The 12,821-nt window shown below is 45.6% G+C and overlaps 1 protein-coding gene across 1 annotated transcript in view; it reads left to right on the top strand.

The window, feature by feature from the left end:
• The first annotated feature begins 1,179 nt into the window (after nt 1-1,179).
• The window catches only part of Rai2 (retinoic acid induced 2), a 58,981-nt gene continuing 47,339 nt past the window's right edge, over nt 1,180-12,821 (top strand). Inside the window, exon 1 of the mRNA XM_090325680.1 lies at nt 1,180-1,272. The gene's annotated coding sequence lies outside the window, so the exon portion shown is untranslated. The remainder of the gene's footprint in view (nt 1,273-12,821) is intronic.

The following is a 12,821-nucleotide window of genomic DNA, read 5'->3' as shown; positions in this document are numbered from 1 at the left end:
TAATAATATATTCATTTTTAGAAAAATGCAGTTGTGATATGTAACTTTCAGTATGTATTTATGGAAGGAGGAGTCCACAAAAAAAATTATGACTTGGCCTTAACTGCTACCACATTCGACTTGCATCTTATGGGAGCCCATAGTAGATACAAACTAGCCCAGAGGAGGCTTTCTAGGTATCTCACACTCTTGTGGCCACTCTTTATTCTACTAGAGAGAGTAGTGATTAATACACGCAGTGTGGAATTGAGAGTTGGGGGAGGATGTTGAGCATACAAAGAACAGCTAAACTCATACTGTTCTTAGTTCTGATGAAAACAGTTCCACCTGTGTCATTCTCCCCTATCTTCAATCTATTTTGATTCATAGGGGAAAAATCCTTACATGGTGGAGGATTCAGTAAACCAGCGCGGCTGCTTCCTTTTCTTTGTTAAAGCCATGTTAAGAATATAGATTTAAAAGAGTTGAATGATGAAACGTACTCGTGATATGTATTATGCATTTGCACGTCAGCAACTATACATTTGTCCATCTTCTTTGTCATTTCACTTTGTGGAATTACATATGGTCTGGCAAACAGTAGGCGTTTAATAACTGTTATGTTAGTCCAGGAATTGCCTCATGAATCGAAATTAGATTCTATCCGTGGGCTCATTTTGTCTGAGCAAAATCTTGGACCTGTGTCCCCATCGGCATTGTAGGTTGGTGGCTTAGTCCCTTCCCACCTCCCTTGCCCCTGCTTCTCCTGGGCTCTGCTCCCCTTTTTCAGTTCATCTTGGGCTCTGGAATGGTTCCCCAGTTTGACAGAAGGCAGCAGGATCCCCAGCTCCCCGAGCCTCTCCCAGTGAGTCCCCTCTACATACCCTTCAGCTCCGGCTTCCCTTCCCCGCTACCCCACGCAGCCCACAGCCACACCCTGTCTGTGGGCAAGATCACCTGTCCCTCCTCCTCCACCGCCTCCTCGGTACCCTTTGGTCCCCCCCTGCTCCCCCTCCTCTGCCACCTCCCCCAATCCCTCCCCTTCCCCGCCTCCTCCCACCCCTCGGTGTATATAGTAAAGGCTGGGCAGGCGCCGCACGCAGACACACGCTCCGCAGGACACAGGCGCTCACACGCTCACGCACAACACAACCCCGTGGCGGCGACAGCGGCTCGGTGACAGCGGCAGCGGAGGCACCCCCTTCAGGCAGTCAGTGGCGAGGCCACCCCAGAGGGCTCCCCGAACTGCGACCACTCCGTGGCTTCCTGGAGGTGGCGGCTCCCGATTACGAGGTAGCTTTGGCCGAGGCTCCCCCCCGCGGGGTCGGGGTCACCCCTGCGGTCCCATCTCCAGGAGGACTCTGGGGGCGCACAGGGCTGGACGCGCCTGGCAGGGCCCGGCGCCCGGGGAGGGGCCTGCTCCCGTGGGCAGGACGGCGCCCGCCCGGAGGCCGGCCGGGCCAGAGGGGAGAGCCGGGCGGGGGCGGGGACGCGGGCCGAGGCCAAGGTGGATGCTGCACGCCTGGCCCCGGCTCAGGCTGCCCAAGTGGCACGCACACTAACCGATGGGTTCAGGGGCAAGTCCTGGAGGCAGCGCTGGCTCGTGGGGCGAGGGTCCCCAAAGTGGCTTTTCGGGGAAAGCTTACCCGCAAGCTGGCATTGGGCACAGCGGGTGGCGCGCGGCACATTGCATGCCTGGGCACTGAACCCACCCGGCTGTCTCCGGATCTGCCATCCTGCCCCGGCCCGGAAAGCCCGGCGCCTTCCAGGCCCTTGAAAGATGGATTCTGTTGACGTATCTGGCGGCCCTGGCGAGCTGGGTGGAAAGTTGGGTTTTGCCAGATTGTACTGGGCTCTTCTTTGTGACACTCGGCCAGCCCCGCATCCTCACTGGAGCTGGGTGAGTGAGCATGGGCGCCTCGGGAGCCCTGATGCCCCCCCCCCCATGCCCAGCCCGGGAGGGGGGCGGCCGCACCAGCTTGGGCTTTCTGCCATGTTAAGCACTGAGCAGTATTCTTGCTGCATTTTTTGCATGCATTTCAGTGGCGCCTTTTGCTGTGGAGGGAGTTATTGACTGTCTCCACGTTGGTTTTATTTGGGGGGGGGTTGGGGTTGTGCTCTGTGTGTTTGCTTGTTTGCCATTTAAAGCCCGACTATTGTTCAGAATAAGCTCCGCCTGGGTGGGGAAATGGCACCCCACCACAGTTGCTGGCGAGGGGTAGAGATGTTGCCAAACAGCTGCTGCTTTGTGTTTCTCTATCAGAAGTCCCTGGAGTAGGTTTTGGGCACGATGGAGGGATGAAGCGAGGGATGGGGCATGGACGATGAAGGTGGCTGTGGCAGAACAGATTGTCACCCACCCCATGGTACGCTGTCACTCTCCCTTCCTGTCTGCCAAACTTTTATGAATATTTCTTTTGTGGCACAGAGAAACCAGGTAAATTTAGCTGATTTTCGAAGGAACAACAACCTGGCATTGACAATGGTTTGGGACCTTAATCAATGAGAAGGTTGGGGGGGAGGCTGAGAAGAAGAGACACTGACACCATATCAGTGATGTGGCTGTTGCTCAGAGAGTCAGGTAGAAGTGGGCAGGGCAGGGTACAGCTTGGGCATCCGCATTCCTTTAACTGCTGGTAGCTCTGATCTGTGTGCACCCAAGCTACCCATCCCCTTGCATCCCCCACTATCTGGGCTACTCAGAACCTGGCAACAGTGCTGCAGAGGCAGCTTGTGGCAGACAGAGGGCCAACCTCCCTCCCCCCCTCATCTGGCGTTTTTAAGGATGTGTAAATATTTTGCTGAGGATAAGTGACATCAACAGAATGATATTCCGCAGAGCCCGGGTGTGCAGCGATGATAAATAGATAGAGCCAAACAAAGTTTTGATAACCGCCTATTCTCATGGCTCCCTCTGTTTCATTTGGGTCTTTGTTTTTGTTGGTTTAGCATTATCTCGCATCCTCTGGTGTGATCCCTTGATTTAGCCGATTCTTGGAAGCTTCTCTTCAAGAGAAAAGCAGCCAGCAGGGAGAAAACAATTCTTAGCCTTTGCATGCATCAGGCTAGATCCCTCCCCCGCCTCCCCACCCCCTCGTGCTGTTCCCAGGGACTCTTTCCCACCGTTTTCTTGTAGTCTCTTTATTCCCTTTGAGTCATCAAAATCATTTGATGGTTGGTGAAGACACTTAGGCTAACTTTGAAATGTTGTGTGGCAGTGCCTTTGTTACAATAGATGAGTGGTGATGTGGGAGGGGACCGGCCTTCCCCAGTGTGGCTGTGAGCTTCCTTCCCTTCTTTCCCTTTTCTTTTTCACCCGAGAGGCAAGAGGCGAAAAGGAGGAGCTGTGCCACTTGCAGAACCCTAGGGTGAGCTTAAAGGTACAGAATCATAAGCCCAGTGGCATCCCAGATTTTCTGTCCTTTCGAATCCTAGAGAAGCCAATCCCAGACATGTTTCATCCCCTCCTCACATACAGTCAGTATCCTTCACATGAACACTTGCTTCTCACCCTTACAGATACCCTTTAGAGGCATGCCTGAAGTGACCCTTGGCATTGTGAGCCTAATCAGACTCGAACTTGCCAGGGATTCATTGATTCCAGTTTGGCACTATCCTAGACTACTATCCAACCATCCAGAGGATTCATTTATTATTCAAAAAAACCCCTCCAAGACCTCCTGTGGTGATGTTTGTCTTAGGAAAATCTGCTCTGAAACAAAATAAGAAATGTTTTTTTCCATACCAGTTGCTGAGTTAGAAACTAGTTGGTAGGGAGTGGGCAACAACTTGGAAATAAATTGCAAAACCTTGTATCTAGAAAACAAGCAGGGCCATCAGAACAGCAAAAAAATAAAAAAGAAAGAAAAAGAAAGAAGCAAAGGCTGGGAGCTATGTGACCTGGTGTTGCTAGGATTGCTCTAGCAATTGCAGAGAGCTCTAGCTATAAGGACCTGGAAAGGGAAGAGAAGACTCTCTCCTCCCTCCCCCCAAATCCCTTTACCCAAAATGGAGATATTCTGTATGTGCAGATAGCCATCCAGAATAGTAGGTGCTGCAAAGCCACAATAGGAAAATAGCAAGTGTCTGGTTCTCTGGTTTCTCTTCTAACCTTAGATTTGGGTAGAGGAGAGATTAAGTCGCTAATTTAGCAAGGGAGCTAACATTTGTTGTTGTTCTCTCTCTGCCAGGTACTGCCCATGTGAAAAACCTTCTTTAGTTGACCCTGTGACCCCTACGAAGCATTATTTTACAGATAATGTACAGAAAAATTTCCAGTCATGAGTCTGATTCCAGACCTCAGTGGCTTTGATTTAAAGAGGCAATATGTCCCTCTGCCCCTGCTCAGGGTCTCTTATTTATTTCTCCCAAAGGCCAGAGCCTTCAGCCCATCCCCCTTTATGAAATGTGGTACTAATCCATGTGTGGGGTGGGGTAGGAAAGGAAACCCACCAGAGAGGCAGTCCAGTCACTGGTGATGAACATTTATGTGCCAAGTTAGATAGAGCCAAAAGAGTCCCTAACCATTTCAGATAGAAAATGGAGGTGGCCTTTCATTTAGGAATCCCCCAACAACTCACTGTTGCCAAATACATGAAAGTCCGGTGAGTTATCAAGTGATAGAGCCACACCAAAATTAATGGTGATGGGGGAGAGAGAGATGTAGATCATTGTCACAGGGAGCCCCAGTGAGGAGAAATCCAGAGGTTTCTATGTTTGGTAGATACTCAAGGGGTACTGATGTTATGCTACAGTTTGAGCTCTTAGCATACTGATTTAATACTCATGACATCCATAGGAAATAGACAGCATTAATTGCATCTTACAGATGAGAAAACAGGAGTTGGGACAGGTTAAAGTGATCAGCCCCAAAGTCCTTGGTAGTACAAATGAGTGGGTGTGGTATTTTTTTCTAATTACCATCCCTAACAAGTACTAAATAGAAATAATGGAGGAGGGGACTTCATGAAATTTACCTTCAAAACAAGTCCCACCGTCTCCTTTTGAACAAAAGTGGTAGCCTTTAGCCCCCTAGAAAGTCTGGAGCCCTTGAATGGCCAGGATTTGAATATACGTTATGAGAGGCTTCTGACAGCCGCCACTCTGATCAGAAGATGAGGGGGATTTGAGAGTATGAGGCTCTCCAGGTGGAGGAAAGATAGCTAATTGCACTTTCCCCACACACAAAAGACTGTGTGAAATGCTGAATGAAGCTTGATTTGAGGATCAGGGTGATATCCTTGCTGTAGAGTTGGCAGCACTTGTCTTGGGAGAATGCCTCTGATTGCTACTTTTCCTTTCCACCTGATCATCTGTCTGGGTGCCCATCACCTCTTTCTTTTCAGACTCAAGGCCTCTTCTCAGCTCACCATTTTTGATGAGCCTCTTGAGTCTGGGCTGCACTGGCAGTTGATGGGGAGGGGATTTTGGCGGTCACATTAGCACATTTGGATTTCATACATGAGCCTCCTTCTCCATATAGCCAGGAACACATATAACACACATGTGTACCGTAGGCGTGTGTCATTTCACCATGCTTCTATATCAGATTCACCAAATTAGATTGCCAACCTGCAATTGTTATAGAAAGAAGTACATGGTGATTTTGTTTTTATCCCATTCCTTGCCCTGCACAATCCAGAACAGCTAAGATGGAGATGGCTCAAGAAATGGATGCCCCCGGCAACAATGGTATTTGCAGGATCTTTCATAGCTGTGGCGCAGCCCTGCACAATGTAGGCAGTTTGTCTTGGTCTATTTAGACTGCTATAACAAAATAGTCCAAATTAGGTAGGCTGTGAATGACCGAAATTTATTCCTCACGGATCTAGAAGCTGGGAAGTCCAAGATCAATATGCTAACACACTCACTATCCAGTGAAGGCTAACATACTCACTAGTCCAGGTTCCTAGACAGCAACTTCTCATAGTGCCCTCATGTGGCAAAAAGGGCAAGTAAGTTCTCTGGGGTCTCTTTTATAAGGGCATTAATCCCATTGCCTTTATGATCCAATCATCTCCCAAAGTCCTCAGCTCTTATTACCAGATTAAGATAGCAATATGTGAATTGGGGAGGTGGACCATGCAGATAGATTCCAGGGCTTTTCATACAATTCCATTTTAATCTCCATTCAGAGGCATCGATAGGCTTCTAGAATATCCCAGTCTTAGTAGTTCCAATTTCTGCTGTCATCATTACCTCTAACAACTCAAGAATTACAGAAAATCACGGAATACACCCCACTCCCATCTTTCATTCTCATTTCCATAGTTTATTAGTCTTTTATCCCAGTGTTGTCTAAGAGGAATCCCTCCAGGATTGGAAGCATCTAGTACCCAATTCAATAGCCAATAGCTACATGTGGCTGTGGTATGTTTGAAAGGCAGCTAGTCCAAATTAGAATATTCCACAAATTTAACTGAAGAGAGTACAACATAGCTCACTAATCATTTGCTATTGATTATATGGTGAAATGATACTTGGAATACATTGATTAGATGAGATGTAGCATTGTAATTAACATTACCAATATATCTTGAATGTGCCTTCTAGAAGATTCTGAATCTATTTCTATTAGCACTGCTGTGGAATCCCACTAACTGCTGTGATATCACAACCCCTGCAGATGTGCTGGGGCATGAACACCATCTATCTTGATGGCAGATGGGAGGCATACAACTGATTCAGTAGCTACAGTGATCTGGGATCAGATGCTTTTGCTTTTCAGTGGCTAAGAGCCATTGGAGCAAGAGCAATAGCAAAGGTGCCACGGGAGAGGGGAAGTCCCCATCAGACCTACCATGTTCCTAGTCTGGGAGTGAGTGTAGGCTCCAGAAACCTAATGCAGAAAGCAAGGCAAGCTGACAGAGGAAAATGCCCAGCAGCTGGCATGGACAAAAGAGCCCCCTCCCTTTCCTTTTTCCTTACCTAGAACACCCAGCCAGTATTCTCATCCTGTGGAAAGTTGTCTTCTGCTTGAGCCATTGATTTCCTTCATACCTACCATAATTGTAGCTTCAAATAATATCCTTCCCAGGATTTTGTGCTTGGAGAATGTCTCAAATGGACACTCATGCTTAAAGTGGGTTATTTGGGGCAGGAGTCAGTGTTAAAGAAGAGCAAGAGGATGCACATAATCATTTCCTGATAGCCTTGTGGAAACAAGAGCAAGAGCATAAATAAACATTTCCGTGAGAGAGACAGAATATACACCCAGCCCCCCCCCCTCCAAAATAGTGTCTGCTGCAGATGAGGACACCTGGGCAGGCAAAGTTGAGCAGGATGAGAAAACAAGTCTACCTAGCACTGTGGTATCATCCCAGTTGTGGCCTTGCATTTCTGGACCCTTCCCTGAGTGCTGGACTTGACATGAATAGAAGGGAGGGATGGAATAATAAACTTGGGACTGTGGTGATTTATAGGTCAAGCGCTGTGGCTCTGGCTCCTGAGGGCGCTGCCCCAACAGGGAACCCTTGGCTGACCTCCATGGGCTCCTCAGAAGGAGCTGGTTTTATTTCCCATGGCAAAAGTAGACTGTTTACTGGAGCACAGGAAGAATCCGACATTCTGGCGAAAAATAATTCATTAACAGCCAGGGTATTACCCGTTTGCTGGAAAAGCTTCTCCAGCTGTACTAGAGCAACTGTTCTTTTTCAGCAGCAGAAGCAAACCTTTCTGGCAGCCAAAGCTGGGTGTGTTGGGGGCTTTGTTGTTGTTTTTCTTTTTGTACGTATGGCCCATTTTATCCTATAATTCAGAGAAAGGAACAAAGGCCTGGAAGGGTAAAAATGATGTTGCCATCCGACAGACTTGTCTTTATGAGGACTAAAAAATTGAGACAATTCTGAGAACCCAGGATTTGTTTGGAGTTTTGGTTTGGTTTCCCTGGTCATTGTCCACCCTAAACTGAGGGCACTGCCGAGCCACACAGAATGTTTGAGAACTAAAGGGATTTAGCAAATTACAGCACCTTGCTCTTAAGATCCTCTGAAAGCAGTGGACTAAACAATCCCATCCCCCCTCCTACCACTACGACACATACCAGGCAGAATGTCCTATCTTGGCTGTGTGGAATTCTTTTGCTTACTATTAATTGGCACAGTGGGGCCAAAGTATGTGATTCATCATCCTAGTTTTGAGGGCATTTGGAAAGCTAGGCAAGCATAACCAAGAAAATAGGAGGCATGTTTTTCTCACTAAAGAATGATTGAATCTACATAAATGAAAAGATTCAGGAGGCTTTTTATGCTCTAGGATAAAAATCTGCTTAAATAGTTTTTTGTCCATTTGTTTTCTTTGTCATGTCTCATGTTCAGAAGTGTGTACTTAGCAAGAAAATGAGAAAGAATGGCATTTTATTGTTTTAGTTTTGTTTTTAATTCTAATTACAGGTTAAGTATTGATTTTGGTCTTTATGGAACAGAACTAGATAATCATTTTGTTTTTATGCGATATTAATTTCCATCCATTTAGACTGATGAAATATGCATTTTAAATGCCTTGTCACTGTCACAGTATTTATTGGACTTCTCTAGATTCAGATGGAAAGCCTAATCATTTATGTGGAAAAATCAGTAAATATGTTCTTGGATCATACCTATGCAAATGCATCTAAAAGTTAGAAGCAAATAAAGACTTTCCCTATGGCCAACTGCTGAGATCCTATATGTTAGAAGCAAATCCTATTTGGCTTTATTGTTCTGGTCCTGGGGCTTGAACTCAGGGAGTGGGCACTGTCCTTGGACACTTTTTGCTCCAGGCTGGTGCTCTGCCACTTGAGGCACAGTGCCACTTCTGTCTTTTTTTCTGTGTATGTGGTACTGAAGAATTGAACTCAGGGCTTCCTGCTTGCTAGGCAAGCACTCGATCACTAGGCTATACTCCCAGCCCTCATATTTGGCTTTAATTGTCACACATTTTCTCCATCCTGGGCCCTTGATATTAAGACAAGTTTTTGTTGTGGGGGACTGTCATGCGCACTGCAGGATGTCCAGCAGCTTTCCTGGTATCTTCTCACTAGATATCAGTAAAATCATTTCTTCCTTTTTCTTGGACTCTTCCAAATGTCCCCTCTGGAACAAAATCACTGCAGTTGAGAACCACTGGTATAGACCAAAAATTAATAAGTCATTTGTGGTTTTCAGCAAATTCAATTTGAAATGATAAAAGATACAATTTCTCCTTCTGAATTTTATATATATAATTCATGGGGTTGATTAACACTTTGAAGCAATGCAGAAGCCTGATTTAATTCTAAGGTTGGTAGAAAGGTCGTATTATAAAAGCACAGTGACTTTTTAAGGCAAGTAATTGATTAAGTCATAGATAATTGGAGTGGGGGGCACATTATAAGAACTAGCAGCTTCTCTGGTTTTTCATAAAGATAGCAGGCTTATTCTTCCCTAATTTCTCTTTTATACACACCTGATTCCAGGAAAGATTATAAGGCTACCAGGAAGTTTCCCCTTCTGCACTGTCATTTTGTTTTCCGGTAGCATCTTTGGTTTTGTTGTTACTTGTTTGTGTTTAGTGGGTTTCTTTTTTCCATTGTGGGGCTTAAATTCAGGGCCTGGAAGCTGTCCGTAGCTTTTCTGCTCAAGGCTGATGTTCTATCACTTTGAGCCACTTCCAGTTCTGATGGTAAATTGGAGATAAGTGTCTTATGGACTTTCCTGCCAAGGCTGGCTTCAAATTCAGCTCCTCAGATCTTTGTCTCCTAGTAACTAGGATCACAGCATGAGCCACTAGCTCCTGGCTCCTGTAGCATCTTAAGCCTAAGCCAATTAATCGATCATGCTAGTGTATTTGGGAATGCTCTGTCTCTAATACTGTAACAGATTTATTTCAAATGGAGCAGCCCTCTGCTCACTGCTACTACCTTTTATGTTTTCTAGTACAATGAGGGAGAAAGTTTGGGATAAGGAGATCACAGCAATGGACCATTCAGATTCAGGCAGCCACTCTTCTACCCCTCCTAATTTTGTTTCCTTTTCACTCACTAGTTCCCTTGCAGTAGCAATTCTGCTTCAGGAACTCCTCAAGAACAGAGGTATCATTAGAGCTCTTTTGGATAGCTAGAACTTAGTGAGGCCTCCAGGCAATAAAAATGGATGATATGGTGCTGCTGAGATGAACCTCAAGCTACCATCTTCCTGGGGGTCCTTGGAGAAGCTAGAAAGGAGGATTATGCGCGTACATGGAAGGTGTTGTGTTTACAGAAATGAGCATGGACAAGGAGAGAAGGGGAGAGCAGAGATGTGGAGCCCTCTGGACAAATGAAAATTGTTCCTAGGTCATTCCTGCTTTGATCATCTTTCAGAGCAGAAGGGATGTCAAGAGATGCTGGTGGGGGAGGGAGAGATAGAGGGCAGGTGCTCAAGGCAGAGATCAATGGAGGCCACTTCATTTTGCAAGCACTCCAGCTCAGCTGAACTTTTCCAAAGAGTGTTTGAGGCATCCAGAGTGTCATGTGCACAGGGACCCCCCCAGCAGATTCAGCTGGTGAAGAAGGGAAAAAAGGTGAGAGTGTTCGAGGATTTGCCAAGTCAACAATGCACTTTCCTTGCTGAGTTCAAGACTTCATCAAAGAGGGGTTTGAAGCCCCGGTGCTGGTGACTCAACAGCAGCTCAGGAAGCTATAATCTAAGGCTCATGGTTCAAAGCTATCCCAAGAAGCAAAGACCATAAGACTCATATTTCCAATGAATCACTAAAAGGCTTCAAGTGAAGCTGTGGCTCAAGTGAGAGTGCTAGCTTTGAGCACAGAAACTCAGAGACAGTGTCCAGGCCCTAAGTTCAAGCCCCAATACCAGCATGTGCACAAAAGAGGGATTTGACAATTCCCTGCCACCATGAAGGGAGAGAGGGAGCTGGCAGAGATCCACAGTGCACTCAGCCTGAGTGGATAAATAATTGATTTGCAGCACGTGACATTTGGTCATTCTGAGTTGCCAGCCTCTTGCAGGCTGGGATTTGGGTGATGGTTGCGACACTGGGAGAGGAAACAGGATCATAAATCTGGGCTTTGGAGGCCAGCCTCGTGGTGCAGAGGCCACTGGGGCCACCGCTGTGTGCTGTAGAAGCAAACAGACAGGTCCGAGTGGTATGTTGTTCCTCAAAATAATGGCAATGGAAATGGCTGTGAAAAACATTTAGACCCTTGTCATAAAAATGCAAACAGTCTTCCTGCTATAGGGAAAAGCTAAATAAACTCTATTGCAGCTGTATTAAGTAGAAACAGATTTGAAAATCGGGTGCTTTTTTTTTCTCTCTTTTGAGACACTTATTTATAGCAGGTTGGGCAAAGGCTGCTACTATCTTTTGTGACTCCGGAAGAGTGTTTTCCAGATGGTCCTTGCTGTTTTTCTCTTTATTAAGCTTAGTTGAACATGGCCTTGCTTGGAAAGGGTCATAGAAGCCAGTGTTATATTTTTCAGATTACAGTGGCCATTGATTGGCTAACAAATCAATGGATGGAAATGGATTGAGCCTGTGCGATGGATTTCCTTTTGCATTTTATAAATGAGGGAGGAAAATGTCAAGGAAAGCTCAAAATAGGAGTGCACTTTTGCCTGTGTACAACAAAGTTTTGAAGACCATACGTGACTGCATTTCCCATTAATTTACATTTATTTTCCCCTAAAATAATGTTCTCTTCTAATGCTAAAACTCCGCAATGTTACTATTTCCTTTCCAACATGTAAACAATGTCCAGATATGTTTTAGATTGAGCAATTATCTCTGGCTGCAATTTCTTTTTATGAAAAAAATCACTAACCCTTTAGACTGAATGTGAAATTACTGAATGTGAAAATATTGATGTAAAACCATTTGTTCTAAGATCTTTTATGGCTTATCAATTGCATTGGGAGCAGGCTAGAAAGGGCTGCTTCTGCCCCTGCAGGTTGAACACACCCATACTAGAAACCCTGAGCTCTGCATGTGCTTTTAGTAGGTTGGTGGTCAGACTTTAGGTCATTAGAGCCAAGCTTAAGTCTCATTCACCTAGAAAATCATCTTGGAATGTCACAGAAACCTGTGGTTTCAAAGGCTGGGCTCACAGACTCCTGCTGGCATGGAACAAGATGTTTACCCATTCTAGTAAAATGGAAGAAAAGTGAAAATGCAGTGAGATTATATATTGTTTTTGTCAGTTCTATTTTTTTCCATTTTATAAAACTTTCCTTTGTGCTAAAGTGGTCCTTTCCACATTTTTTTGGTACTGATGTTTCTTTTTACAATGGATCAAGATATAGTTTATGACCCTTCTGCTTAAATATGTGTATTTGACAAAAGGTCAAAAGTTGCCCACTGTTGGACCCATCCTTGTAAGAAACTGGTACTTAGTCATGACACTAGGTCTAGGAGTGAGTCTTTGTTAAGATCTATAGAGCAGAAAAGAACTTCATCAAGGGTCCTGGAACTAATGCTTTGTATGCATTAGCCAGCTCTTTGGATCCTAAACCCATAGGGAGCTGACTTTGTCCAAAGACTATGTGAAGTATGGAGTCACTTTTTTGAAGAGAAGGTTGAGAGCAAAACTGGCCCATTTGGCATTAAAGTCTCAGCATGTAACCTCATCCCCTTTTCCCTGGTTCCAGTGTCAATGTTGCTGCTAGTTCCCTTTTATTCTCACCCCAACCTTGCCCACCTCTACCATGGGCACAGCCTAGAACCAACTAGCTTGTATGGCCCAGCCTTCCCCTGTTCTGCTCAATTCTTCCTTAGCTGCCATTCCATGGGCCAGTGTCAGCTTCCTCCTATTAAACCTAGTCCCTAGTCTCCTTCTGGCTTGACAATATTCAGATTCCCTATTTCCCTATGAGTTGAAATCAAACGTCACA

The sequence above is a fragment of the Megascapheus bottae genome, chromosome X (genome assembly GCF_031878675.1).
Source record: "Megascapheus bottae isolate mThoBot1 chromosome X, mThoBot2.hap1, whole genome shotgun sequence".
Lineage (NCBI taxonomy): Eukaryota > Metazoa > Chordata > Mammalia > Rodentia > Geomyidae > Megascapheus > Megascapheus bottae.
Note: the sequence above shows the minus strand (reverse complement) of the source record. Positions and strands in the feature narration are given on the sequence as shown.